Source organism: Giraffa tippelskirchi, chromosome 4 (assembly GCF_054371585.1).
Source record: "Giraffa tippelskirchi isolate mGirTip1 chromosome 4, T2T-mGirTip1v1.2.pri, whole genome shotgun sequence".
Taxonomy (NCBI): domain Eukaryota; kingdom Metazoa; phylum Chordata; class Mammalia; order Artiodactyla; family Giraffidae; genus Giraffa; species Giraffa tippelskirchi.
The window spans coordinates 56,060,434-56,074,515 of NC_137278.1; the positions used below are offsets into that span (position 1 = coordinate 56,060,434).

General features: G+C 41.5%; 1 long non-coding RNA gene across 1 annotated transcript; it reads left to right on the forward strand.

Annotated features, from left to right (window-relative positions):
* Positions 1-571: 571 nt before the first annotated feature.
* On the forward strand, positions 572-5,134 carry LOC145546353 (uncharacterized). The gene is made up of 2 exons (XR_014082774.1): positions 572-1,902; positions 2,180-5,134. It is a non-coding gene; the product is annotated as an uncharacterized LOC145546353 (long non-coding RNA).
* Positions 5,135-14,082: the final 8,948 nt, after the last annotated feature.

A 14,082-nucleotide genomic window follows, 5' to 3' on the forward strand; every position in this document is an offset into this window, starting at 1 on the left:
AGATCACCATTACTAGAGTATTTAATTGCTAGGTTATCATCTAGCGGTGGAACCCTAGTACATTGAGTGCATGGCAGACCAGCTGATCATCACCTCGACACAGAAGTTCTCAGAAGCTTGTGGCCTGGGCTCTCAGGGGAAAGACCCAATGAGAACTCTCTTGAGAGCTACCCGGTTTATCTGTTTCTTTTTGTCTTTCTCTTTTTTATTTCCATATCTATTATCTTTTGCCTTTCTTCCAGCTCTCTTTGGGCTTCCCTGGTGGCTCAGATGGTAAAGAATCTGCCTGTGATGCAGGAGACCTGGGCTTGATCCCTGGGTCAGGAAGATCCCCTGGAGAAGGGAATGGCAACCCACTCTAGTAGTCTAACCTGGAGAATTCCCTGGACAGAGGAGCCTGGCAGGCTATAGTCCATGGAGTCACAAAGAGTCAGTCACAGCTGAGCAACTAACACTTTCTTGCACAGCTCTCTTTATTTTTCCTTTTCCCTCTAGTTTTTTTTTAATATTTATTTATTTGGATGCACTGGGGTTTAGTTGCTTTACATAGTATCTTTGATCTTCTTTGCAGGATGGAGGATCTTCAGTTGCAGCTTGCAACTCTTAGTTTCAGCATGTGGGATCTAGTTTGGTGACCAGGGATTGAACTGGGCCCCCAGCCTGGAAGCCCCCTGTCTTAGCCACTGGACTACCAGGGAAGTCCCCTTTTCCCTCTAATCTTTTCCCAAATGTTCTTTAGTTCAGCACACTATAGAATTAAATTACAAACATTAATTTGTTAAATAAAACACTGTGTACCCACACACAAAATATTTTCTATTTGTTAAAACAGAAGAAGAGAATTTAAGCAGCTCCCCCAGAATGTAGAAGTCTAGGATAGATTATCCGTTTAGATTGGTGATCCTCAGTCCAGAGTTTCCTCATTTCTGGATCATTGTCTTTGGTGGGCAATGAAAGAAAACATATGTGGGAAGCCCATATGTGGATCTTTGGGTCTGTGGTGAGTACAGAGAAATGAATGGGAGTAGGAAAATGTCCTTATTTTATTCAGGTCCAGGGAACACGTTCAAGCTTCTGTTTGGTGGCTGAGGATCTTAAAGGGCCCAAGGTGAGTGTTTATAGGTCATCTGCAGCCTCATGAAGTTAGGGACATCTGTGTCTTCCTCTTCACTGTGCATCTTCCCTCACCTACCCACGAGCCCCCAGGACACAGACCCAGTGCTCATAAATGACTATAGAATGAAAGAATCCAGAAATAGGTGTAGGGGCAGAAGTTGTAAGAGAATGAGTTGAACATATTCTGATTCCCCAAGTTATTTATCTATTTATTTTCTCATTCCTCTCTATCTGTGATGCTCATTTTTTTCCTTGTTATGTGTCTCTTTCCAATAGGGAAAGGCAAAAACACCCAGATCTGGTTATTAGAGGATTTCAGTAAATAACCATCACCTGTGTCCCTGTGAACCAAGTGGGTGAGAAGCCAGGTCTTGGCCGGCAGGTAGTCCAAGAAGAGTTTGTGATGTCTTAGACTCCAGAGCCTCCTTTCCACAATGATATAAACACACTCTTAGTTTACCATCCTCTGGTGAGAAGAGAGCTGAATGGTTGGACCACTTGAAACCATGTGCTGATGTTTGGAGAGCACGTTTCTTTCTTTTATTTTTTTAATTTTTCCAGTATGAAATTTTAGTCTTTTGGGAAATCACCTTCCACCTTAATCCTACAACATTTAAAATATTTTTATTTTGTATTGGGGTATAGCCGATTAACAAACAATGTGGTGATGGTTTCAGGTGAACAGCGAAGGGACTCAGCCATAAATATACATGTATCCATTCTCCTCCAAACTCCCTCCCGTCCAGGCTGCCACATAACATTGAGCAGAGTTCCATGTGCTATAAGGTAAGGCTACTATTCTTCAGGTCATCGAGTGCAGATAAAATCCCAAACCTGTAGGATTATGATCAGAAAAGGAATGAAATTAAGGCTCAGAGCATAATTCCTCAAATAGCTATTGTCCAGTGATTTCAAGGACTATTTGCCAATCCTGCAACATTTTTATGTTGCATAGTGGTGTCAGACATGATGCCCTGGGGGAGGAAATACACTGAACTGAAATTGATCCTTAGGCCTGTGGGCGAGATATTGTATCAATAAATGGTTCTACTTTGTGTCTCAGTTTCTCCATTTTTCAGGTTGAGAGACTTTTCTTGCCTTTACATATCAACTAGGTGAAGAGGAACAGAAGGACTGTGGTATATTATTGCAAATTCGAAGAAATGAAGATTTCACACAAAACTAAAAGGCTTCCTTGTGGAATCACTGCAGGGAGAATATCCACTGAGCTCAGCCATGGAAACCAAGAACCTATGAAAAATTAAAAATCAGAAAAGATCGTGGATTGACCAGATTCTCTGTGACATGCCCTATCCTAAGTGAATTACATACAATATTTCATTTAATGTTCATAGTAATAACTGAGACAGAGGTTTTACTTCTATTGCTTTATTATACACGAAGAACCTAAGACCTAGACAAGGTAAATAAGTTTTTAAGTGATGAATCCCCATGTCAGAGTGCCTTAGCGCATGGCTTCCCACTCAAAGGGTTGGAGCACTGGAGTGATTCATGAGAACATCCTTTTGTTGTTGTTGTTTAGTCACTACGTTGTGTCTGACTCTTTTGCTATCCCCATGGACTGTAGCCTGGCAGGCTCCTCTGTACATGGGATTTCCCATGCAAGAATACTGGAGTGGGTTGCCATTTCCTTCTCCAGGGGATTTTCCCCACCCAGAATCAAACCCGCCTCTCTCACATTGACAGGCAGATTCTTTACCACTGAGCCACCAGGGAAGCCAGAGAACACCCTTGGGGTCAGGTAAATCCCAGGTTGGCCACTGTTTTGGCAGGAGGATGAAGGTATGTATCTTTCCTGACCTCCAGCATGTGTTATGGGCTTGTCCTGTGTGGTTCCACAGGGCTCTATAGACATTCCACTGCTCTGTGTGGGATTTCTGCTAGCTTGTTTCTACACTAGGCTGGGAGCTCCTTTAGGTTGAGAGGTCTATCTTGTTCACCATGTTTCTGCAGAACATAGCACAGAGCCAGGTAGTGAAAATGCTAATAAGAAAATTTGTGGAATGAATGAAGGTGGACATCCATACAAATGGATATTACCTATATTAGTTAGGGCTGCTTGGTGTAGAAGCACAAACAATTAACCCTGTGACTTGAGTGAGGACCAACACACGGCTGAATGGATGTGTACATGGCCACATGCATAGATGCAAGGGGGAAAATGTACAGGACAATGCTTCTGTCCTGGAGCTGGGAAATTTACTGAAATGTGATCTGAAATGTTTCTATGACTCATCACTGTCATTCCCAGCCTCCTATCCCTGAGATGCTCAAACTATTCAACATGAATGGTTTCTTTCAAAAAATTTTTTTTAATTTAACCTTTTTGTTTTGTATTGGGATATAGCCAATTAACAATACTGTGATAGTTTCAGGTGGACAGCAAAGGGGCTCAGCCATACATATACATGTCTCCATTCTCTCCTAAACTCCTCTCCCATCCAGGCTGCCATGTAACATTGAGCAGAGTTCCTTGTGCTATACTGTAGGACCTTGTTGGTTATCCATTTTAAATATAGCAGTGTGTACATGACCATCCCAAACTCCCTAAATATCCCTTCACCCCTGGCAACCATAAATTCATTCTCTAAGTCTGTTGAGTCTCTTTCTGTTTTGCAAGTAAGTTTGTTTGTATCATTTCTTTTTAGATTCCACTGAATTGTTGATTGCTTCTCTCAGACACTTCTTTGTGGGCCTCATGAGGAATCTGCTTGCTCAACAGCTTCCTTCTCACATGCAGTGTATAATTGTTCTGTTACCATATCGAGCCACTTAGAGGATGCTGACTTTCTTGGGCTGAGGTTTTCAAGCCTCTGTGACTGGAGATGGGGCAGTGGGGTTAGGTAGTATGGTATTAAACAAGCTTAGGGTCCATGTTACTTCTGTCCTGGTGCTGGACACAGACTTGGTCAGGTGCTGTGGCGGTTCCAGGTGCAGGGGGCCATGGAAACTAGTGCAAGGGTGTGGAGTGTATGAACCACCCAGCCTGTTGAAGGAGGACGGGAGTGAAACCAGCAGATGTGCTCAAGGTTCTGTTTTCAGTTCCCCAAAAGATCTTCTCCTTGACCAAAGCACTGTGACCGTTTCTATGACAGTTGCTATCTTGGTCCTTGGGGTTCACCTTTGTAAGATTTCATTACTTTTTTGGTCTTAGGCCAGACACCATGAAATTCAGTAATAACTAGTCTGGGGTTGGGGTGGTTTGGGCATGGTTGGGGCCTGAGTACTGTGATGGTGGAAAACATTGGGGATCCAAAGAGGGACCTTTGGCTAATGAGTTATCTTTCCAAACTAGACCAACACTCCTAGCTGTTTTGGGCTTGGATGACTCTCCAATTTTGCTGAGGGGCATGAATTCCTCCCTTGAGAAGTCTTTAATTAGTTCATTGTTGCATCTGGCAAAAACAAAACAGGTAGAACACTGACTTCAAATCTTGATTCTGTCTCCGAGTGACCATGGCATGCCATGCTTTTTAGTCTCTAAATCTGTTAATGAGAGATTCGATTTCTAGCTCCTCTCACTCAAATATTCGGTGATTCTTTGCCCCTGAAAATTGCAACCACGAATAGTAGTTATTAAGGGACTGCATTTTAGAATTTGGGCTCTTAACCAGGCTGCCTGAGTTTGAAAACTGATTTTAGTATTTCCTGACTTAGGAAATGACCTTGGATGCCATATTTACTCTAAGTCTTAGTTTGCTTATAATACAAACTACAAATGGGTTGTTGGTGGATTCAGTGACATGATCTCTGTCAGTGTTGAGACATTACTATCCATTACTCTATCATAGTGTACAAATCTGTTACAATTTGGTATGTGTTGAGCCACCAACAGTATTACAGAATGTCTTCTCTGTGTAATTTTTGTTTCCTACCTTGACCATCAATATTTTGTTACTGTGTCATAGGTTGGAGATTGTTCTTCATTTGTTCTTTGAGCCTGTAATGAAATAAAAACTTGTGTTTTTTCCAAATAAACTTATTTGCAAAACAGAAACAGACTCACCAACTTAGAGAGTGACCTTATGGCTGCCAGGGAGGAAGAGACAGGGAAGTCAGGATGGACATGTACATTCTGCTATATTTAAAATGGGTAACCAACAGGGCCCTACTGTGTAGCACATGGAACTCTGCTCAATGTTATGTGGCAGCCTCGATGGGAGGAAAATTTAGGGGAGAATGGAGACATGTATATGTATGGCTGAGTCCCTTTGCTGTCTACCTGAAACTATTACAAAATTGTTAATTGGCTATAGCCCAAGATAAAATAAAAGGTTTAAAAAAACATATATTTTTTTGAGAAGGACTCATAGAGAGAAAAGATCCATATTCACTGTAAAGTTCAACTGTTTTGTTAGTATTGAAAAGTGAAAGTGAAGTCACTCAGTCCTGTCGACTGTTTGTGACCCCATGGAATGTAGACTACAAGGCTCCTCTGTCAATGGGATTTTCCAGGCAAGAGTACTGGAGTGGGTTGCCATTTCCTTCTCCAGGGGATCTTCCCAACCCAGGAATCGAACTCTGGTCTCCCACATTGCAAGCAGACACTTTACCATCTGAGCCACCAGGGAAGCCCTTTGTCAGTATTAGAGAAGTAAACTGAAGCTTAACTAGTACTGTTACAAACCAGTAACATCAAAAACTTACACAGAACCTGCCATGTGCAAAACTATGAGAAAAACTGATGTTTTGGGTTTAGTAATCATGGTTGAAGTCATAGTTGTACCTCATATGAACTCTGTAATCTTAAGCACATTACATAACCTTCGTAGTAACAGTTTGCGCACCCATAGGGCAAGGTTAATGTCATCAGTGCCCATGGACACCCTCTTCTCTTCTGTTACTGGGTGAGCTGTCTGTGTTCCTAGGTAGGGGTAACATCTCCACTTGTGCTCCACCTTTCCCACCTCACATACTCAATATGCCTCAGCAATTTTTCCTTCTCTCTCCTACAGCACCAATCTTCTTTCTCTGCTAGATGATTCTCATAAGCCTTTGTCAGGAAGGGAGACATTTTCCTCTACTGCTTTAGATTCTTCTGGCTGGTCTGACAATTAAATTGACCTGAGATACATTAACAGGAAAAAACATAGTTTAATCACATGGATAAGTGGGAGAGATCTAGAAAAACTGAGTAACTTGCCCAAATGGCTGAAACCGTCATCTTAAATACCATCTTCAGCTAAAGACAAAAGAGGATGTTGGAGGTAGTGATTTGACACTTCAAAGGAGAGGAAGGCAATTCATATGAAGATGGAAAAGTAACGTTTGGTATCACTTCATAGCAAATAGATGGGTAAAAAGTGGAAACAGTGACAGATTTTATATTCTTGGGGCTCCAAAATCAATGCGGATGGTGAACATAGCCATGAAATTAAAAGATGCTTGCTCCTTGGAAAAAAAGCTATGATAAACCTAGACAGCTTATTAAAAAGCAGAGACATCACTTTGCTGACAAAGGTCTGTATAGTCAAAGCTATGATTTTTCCAGTAGTCATGTACAGGTGTGAGAGTTGGACCATAAAGAATGTTAAGTGTCTGGAAAATCCCTGTGGACAAGGAGCCTGGCGGGCTATAGTCCATGGGGTCACAAAGAGTTGGACACTACTGAGTAACTAACACTTTTTCTTTCACTTTTATGGTTAACAGTTTTTCAACAAATGTGCCAAAGTAATCCAACAGAGAAAACTAAAATCTTCAAAAATATCTTTAAAAATATCCAGTTGCTGGGGCAACTGGATATCTGTATGAAAAAAAAATATTTATGTTGACTCTCACACCTCATACTCTATGCAAAAGTTAATTCTAGATGGATCAAATTGAGCACCTGTCTTTTCTCCCAGACCTGCAACTTCTGTAAGCTTCCTCATTTCATTAAAGCAACTCTATCCCTCTAATTCCTCAGGCAGAAAATCCTGGATGCAACCTTGTCTCCTCTGTCTTTTTCTGCACCCACACTGTCAGCATGTCCTGTTAGTCCTGCTTTCAAAGCAGTATGACCTTTTGCCTTGGGTTATTCTAGTAAACTCCTAGCTAGGGGTCCTATTTCCACCCCTGCCATCATCCCACCCCTGACAGTGTATTCTCATCAGAGCACTTGGGAAAGTCTTGTTATGTATAAGTCATGTGAAATTATTTTGCTCAAAATCCACCAACGTTTGTCTTAGTTGGAGTAAAAAAGATTTTCCTGTACCCAGCGGGCACCTGTAGGACCTGCCCCTCCCCACTGTGACTCTGTGTCGTCAACACTCTGGGTACACACCCACCTTAGGACTTTCCATCCATTGCTCTTCCTGCTGCCTAAAATGATCTTATCCACTTACCATGATTCAATTCCTCACTTCATTTAGGTCTTTAAATCTAAGTGTTACCTTGTTAGTGACAACATTCCTCATGACTGATCTGAGCTTTATAACCTCACTCTAACAATCACTGCCCTCTTTCTCTGCTATAAATTTCTATTTAATACATATCATTATTTAAGATATTGTTTATGTATTAATCTTATTTATCATTTATCTCTGCAGCTAGACTATAATCCTCACGAGGGCAGGGAATTTTACCTGTGTTGTATCTCCAGCATCTAAAACAGTGCCGGCAACATTTTAGGCATTCAATCAGTACTGAATAAAAGAATGAGAAAAGGAAGTCTCTCAAGGAAAACTTGGAGGGCCTTACACTGGCTTACCCCCACCTTCAGCCGGTTGGTACTTTTTGCCTGGGCAGAGACAGCGTTTCAACAGGGTTTGAGACTTACCAAGCATGAAATATCAATCATTCATGAGAAAAAAGAGGTCCACATCTATGGCATGGAGCTGGGCGTCACCTATTTGGGAATAAAAATAACTGGACATCTTGAAAGCAGTATGTGGATTGCATGTACACTAAGACACAGTTAAAAGAATCAAAACTTCCTGGTAGTTGGGAGTGGGTTTAGAATAATAATAAATATTTAGTGTCATAAGATTGGGATAGTCCAATGGCTAAGCCCCTACTTCCACCCACCACTCCTAAGCCACCAGTTCCACCCACTGCACCACCCCAAGTACTCTTGGATGCATCATTTCCTCTCTGGGTTTGTATGAAAAAAGACATTTGCATTATATTAAGACAAAGCTATGGATTGTGGATCATGGAGCCTTTTTTTCCAGCTCTAATGTCTATATGTACTTTAGAATAGCTTCAAAACTGTGCTGTAACTTTCTATTAACTTTTTCTTTTTTTTAATAAGAAAAGACTTTTCCAGAATTAACCATGGGTCTTAGGTTTGGTGCTAACACATCCCCATAGGTTCTTAAGCAAGTTGATAATTAAATGTATCATTCAGATAAAATGAAAGAGAGAAAAAGGATGAGTCAAGAAATAGTAACAAAAAAACAATCAAGAAGTGGATGGTGGAGAGAAAGAATTGGGGGACCAAAAGGGAGATAGAGGAGTAGGAAGCAGCAGCAAATGCTGATCGATGGAGGGTAAGCAATGAAAGAGGAAATGGAAAGACGAAGTGAAGATAGATGCTTGTCTGTTTGTTTTTTTACACTGTACCTGGTCCAAGCACTGACAATTGCAAGACCTAGCTCTTTCATTGTGTTCCCCAATCTAGTAAGTCTCTTTGTATTTTCTTGAGATGCTGGACTTTAGTGAGCCCAGGTGGCTGCCAGGCCTCTTCTTCCCATAGAAGGTGCCACAGATCTATAGACTATTGGTTTTTTCGATTTCCCTAAACCATTTTCCTTTCTGATGCTGTCATTTCATGGGGCTGATTCAGCTTCCTTGCCTTGTTAAACAGTAAGAGCATTAATGATTTTCTGATGCTGACTCAACAGTACAGATGGAAGTTTGTTGAGAACTGAAATCTCATCCCTGTTATCACCATTATGTTAGTTTGCTTGGGCTGCTGTGACAAAGCATTTGTTTTTGTTCTTTAGTCACTAAGTCATGCCCAACCCCATGGACTATAACCTGCCAGACTCCTCTGTCCATGGGATTTCCTAGGCAAGAATACAAGAGTGGGTTGCCATTTCCTCCTCCAGGGAATCCTCCTGACTCAAGGACCAAACCCATGTCTCCTGGATTGGCTGGTGGATTCTTTACCATTGAGCCACCAAGGAAGCCCAACAAAGTATTGGGTTGGCTAAATAGTTTCATAAGATGGTACGGGCAAACCAGAATGAATTTTTTGGCCAACCTGATACCACGAACTTGGTGACTTGAAATGACAAAAATTTATTCAGTTCTGGAGGCCAGAAGCCTGAAATTATGGTGATTCCTCCTTGAAGCTCTGAGGCAGAAGCCACCACAAGCCTCCTTGCTAGCTTTTCTAGCTCTCCAATGATCCTTGGGGGGCTTTCTTGGTGGCTCAGTGGTAAAGAACCCACCTGCAATGCAGGAGACATGGGTTGGATCCCTGGGTTGGGAATATCCCCTGGAGGAGGGCACAGCAACCCACTCTAGTTATTCTTGCCTGGAGAATCCTTATGTACTGAGGAGCCTGGTGGGCTTCAGTCTGTAGGATTGGAAAGAGTCTGGCATAGCTGAAGCGACTGAGCACACACTCACGTGCAGTGATCCTTGATGTGAATTACCTTGCAGTTGCTTTATTCCAATCTTTGCTCTCATCACCACATGACCTTCTCCCTGTGTGTCGCTGCATCTCTAATCTCTTTATAGAAGGACATTGGGCATTGGATTTAGGGACCACCTTAATTCAAAATGACCTCACTTTTTTAAAAAAAAATTTATTTTGAAAAAATTAGAGATTAATAGGAAGCTGCAGTGACAGAACATAGATATCTGGTGGGCTCTTCACCCATTTCCCCCAGTGGTTGCTGCTGCCGCTGCCAAGTTGCGTCAGTCGTGTCCGATTCTGTGCGACCCTATAGACGGCAGCCCACCAGGCTCCGCCATCCCTGGGATTCTCCAGGCAAGAACACTGGAGTGGGTTGCCGTTTCCTTATCCAATGCATGAAAGTGAAAAGTGAAAGTGAAGTTGCTTAGTCGTGTCCAACTCTTCGCAACCCCGTGGACTGCAGCCCACCAGGCTCCTCTGTCCATGGGATTTTCCAGGCAAGAGTACTGGAGTGGGCTGCCACCGCCTTCTCCTCCCCCAGTGGTTACTTCGTACATAATTACAGCACAATATCAAACTCAGCAAAGTGACATTGCTACAATGTGTATGTATCATGCTATGTCATTTAATCACACATCTGAAAGTGAAACTGTTAGTCACTCAGTTGTGCCTGACTCCTTGAGACCTCAATGGACTATAGCCCATCAGGCTCCTCTGTCCATGGGATTCTCCAGGCAAGAATACTGGAGTGGGTTGCCATTCCCTTTTCCAGGGGATCTTCCTGACCCAGGGATCCAACCCATGTCTCCTGCATTGCAGGCAGATTCTTTACTGTTTGAGCCACCAGAGAAGCCCTATCACATTTCTAGATGTATATAACCACTACTGCAATCCAGAAATAGGATTATTCCCTTATCACCAATTTCTCTCCATATTTTTTTATTTTTAATTAACTAATTGACTATTGGAGGCACTGGGTCTTGGTCGCTGCATGTGGGCTTTCTGTGATTGAGGTTGTGGTGAACCTGGCTGCGGTGGTGCTACTCTTTAGTTGCGATATGCAGGCTTCTTATTGCAGTGCTTCTCTTGTTGCAGAGCACAGGCTCTATGGAGTGAGTGCGGGCTCCGTAGTTGTGGTGCACAGGCTTGGTTGCCTCACGGCATGTGGAATATTCCAGAGAAGGGATTGAACCTGAGTCCCCCACACTGGCAGGTGGACTTTTAACCCCTAGACCACCAGGGATGCCCACCAAGGCCTCCCTTTATAGTTACATTCAGTCTTCTTTCCCCCCACCATCCCTCACCCCTGGCAACCAGTAATCTGTTCTCCACCTCGATATTACAATTTCAAGAGGGCTGAGCACTGAAGAATTGATGCTTTTGAACTGTGGTGTTGGAGAAGACTCTTGAGAGTCCCTTGGATTGCAAGGAAATCAACCCAGTCAATCCTAAAGGAAATCAACCCTGAATATTCATTGGAAGGACTGATTCTGAAGCTCCAATACTTTGGCCACCTGATGTGAAGAGCTGACTCATTAGAAAAGACCCTGATGCTGGGAAAGATTGAAGGCAGGAGGAGACGGGGAGACAGAGGACGAGATGATTGAATGGCATCACCAACTTGATGGACATGGATTTGAGCAGGCTCCGGGAGGTGGTGAAGGACAGGGAAGCCTGGTGAGCTGCAGTTCATGGGGTCACAAAGAGTCAGACATGACTGAGCGACTGAACAACAACAACAACAACAACAATAATGTTATGTAAAAAGAATCTTGTACTGTGTGACCTGTTGAGACTGGCTTTTTTTTTTTCCACTCAGTATAGTACACTTCAAGATCATCCTAGTTGTTGCATATATATCAGTATTTTGTTTCTTTTTATTGCTACATGGTATCCATGAAATGGATATATCACAGTTTGTTCAGCCTATTATTGAGAGGCATGTTGAGGGATCTGCTGAGTCACCTTTCGAGTCATGTATAGGGGGCCATGTTGGTGGTTTGCAGTTTTTAGTTATTACATACAAAACTGTTATGAATAACTATGAACAGGTTTTTGTGTATGGGTACTTTCTCATTTCTTGGGGATAAATGCTGTGGGATGCAGTTGCTGGTGTATTTTGTTTAGTTTTTCAGGAAACCAGCAAACTATTTTCTAGTGTTGCCTGTATCATCTTACATTTCCACCAGCAATGGATGAAAGATCCAGTTTCACTGCATCTTTACCAGCATTTCATTATAGTCTCACTTTAATTTGATTACATCTGTAAGAACCCTATTCCCAAATGAGGTCACTTTTATGGGAATGGGAGCTGGAATTTGAACATATCTTTTTTTTTTTTTTTTTTTTTTACTCGCTAGAAAATATTTATTGACACATTTTAATTTCCTTTCTATTTTCTGAGAAATTAACATTATACACAAAATACAGTAAAATGCACTTTTCCCATTTTAAATAAATATAGTTTACTCTTGTAAAAAATTTAATAATCTGCGTAATTCACCACAGTATCTTAATCTGTGAAATAAGGCAAAAAAAAATCTCTAGCTAAATTGTCACTTACTTTAAGATTCTCTTGGCTTTTTGCTAGAGAAAAGGAAAACTATTAGCTGTAGAATTAGATTGAGACTTACAGACTGCTGCTTCTGGTTTGGAGAGAGCAAAGATAAGTTCCTTTATAAAGTTTAGTGTCAAAATGAGTCTCAGTTTGGCAGAAGGATAACATCCAGGTCTTTGCTGAATGAACTAAAATTATGTGTAAACTTTTTATTTTTTAAAGAACATATCTTTTTTAAAGATATGTTTTTAAAGAACATATGTTTTAAAAAGAACATATCTTTTTATAGGATACAATTCAACCCATAATACCTGTTTCTACTTCCTTGAGTCATAGCAGGTCTGTCTTCAAAGTTTTGCTTTATGAAAAGACCCTTGCATGGGATCAGAGATGCCATTGACTGTTGAGTTTTGCATCCAGAGATGGATGAGAAAGTTTATGTCATTTGAAGGGACCTTACTGAGTCTTTCTGAACTCTGTTCAGACCTCCAAAATTTCAGAGACTTGATAATAATAAATATTCTCAAGATGTACAATGTCAGTGTTGTCTCCCTACCCTCTTTTCCCATGAGAATCCTTTCCCACTTGCTCCAGTACTGACAAAGGAAAGGAAAAAAATGCAAGAAAAACTGGATTATAAAGTTCTTGAGGGAAAGGACACCATCCTAGTTACTTGTGTACCTCTTTCAGGGTATCAGCTGAAAAAGGTGCTCAGTACATGTTTGTTGGATGGATAAGTAGATGAGATGGGAGAGGCTAGGATGCCTGCACAGAAGTGGGGGAAGAGAGTCAAGGTTGGTTTTATATGTGGCCTCCTCCTGACCTCCCCACTTCCCAAACACATAACCTTTCATTCATGGGATCCTAATATCCGGATCAGGTTAACTACATTCTTTTGCCCATAGTTGAACGTCTATTCCATTCCATTGCTACTTATGTATGTATGCCTCTGATTTCCAAATGGAGAAGTCCCTGAGAAGGTAACATTTGACCTTCTGTTCTGTGCAGCACCCTAAGCTCCAGAAAGCAGAATTGTATAGGTGTCTAGAGAGCAGAATTAGGTGGGTGGGAATTTGATCCTTGGCCCACCATTTACCATCCGTGTGGCTTTAACCTATTACTTATTCCTCTCAGCCTCTCTTACCTGTAAATTGGGTATAAGATACTTATGTGAGCTTATCTTGAAGTAGAATGCATATACAGAATTGTGCACGGATTATAATTTCACAGCTCAATACATTTTCACAAAATGGCATACTTCACATTACCAAGAATACAAGAAGCCCCGTCTTATATTCTCTTATGCACTACCTCAGCCCAAAGTAATTCCTATCCCAATTTCTAATTGTATTTTTCCTGGTTTTGAATTCTTCATAAATGAAAATATTGGCCATATCTTTTGTTTGGTTTCTTTTGCTGACTGTCATGCTTATGAGAGTCATCTATATTGTTTGGTATAGTTATTAATATACAAACATGTTACAATTTAATGACTCATTCTACTGTTGGGGGACATTTGGATTGTTTCTAGTTTGGGGCTTTTATGAATGAAGATGCTCTGAAAAATTCTTACATAAGTTTTTTTGGTGGGCAGGGACATGTTCATTCAAGGGCAAGATTGCTAGGTTATAGGGTATGAATATCTCTCAGCTATATAGAACCTTACTTACACTTTAATAAACATTTTGTGTTTTAACTGTGTTTCCTGGTAGCTCAGCTGGTAAAGAATCCACCTGCAATGCAGGAGCGGAGAAGGCAATGGCACCCCACTCCAGTACTCTTGCCTGGAAAATCCCATGGACAGGGGAGCCTGGTAGGCTGC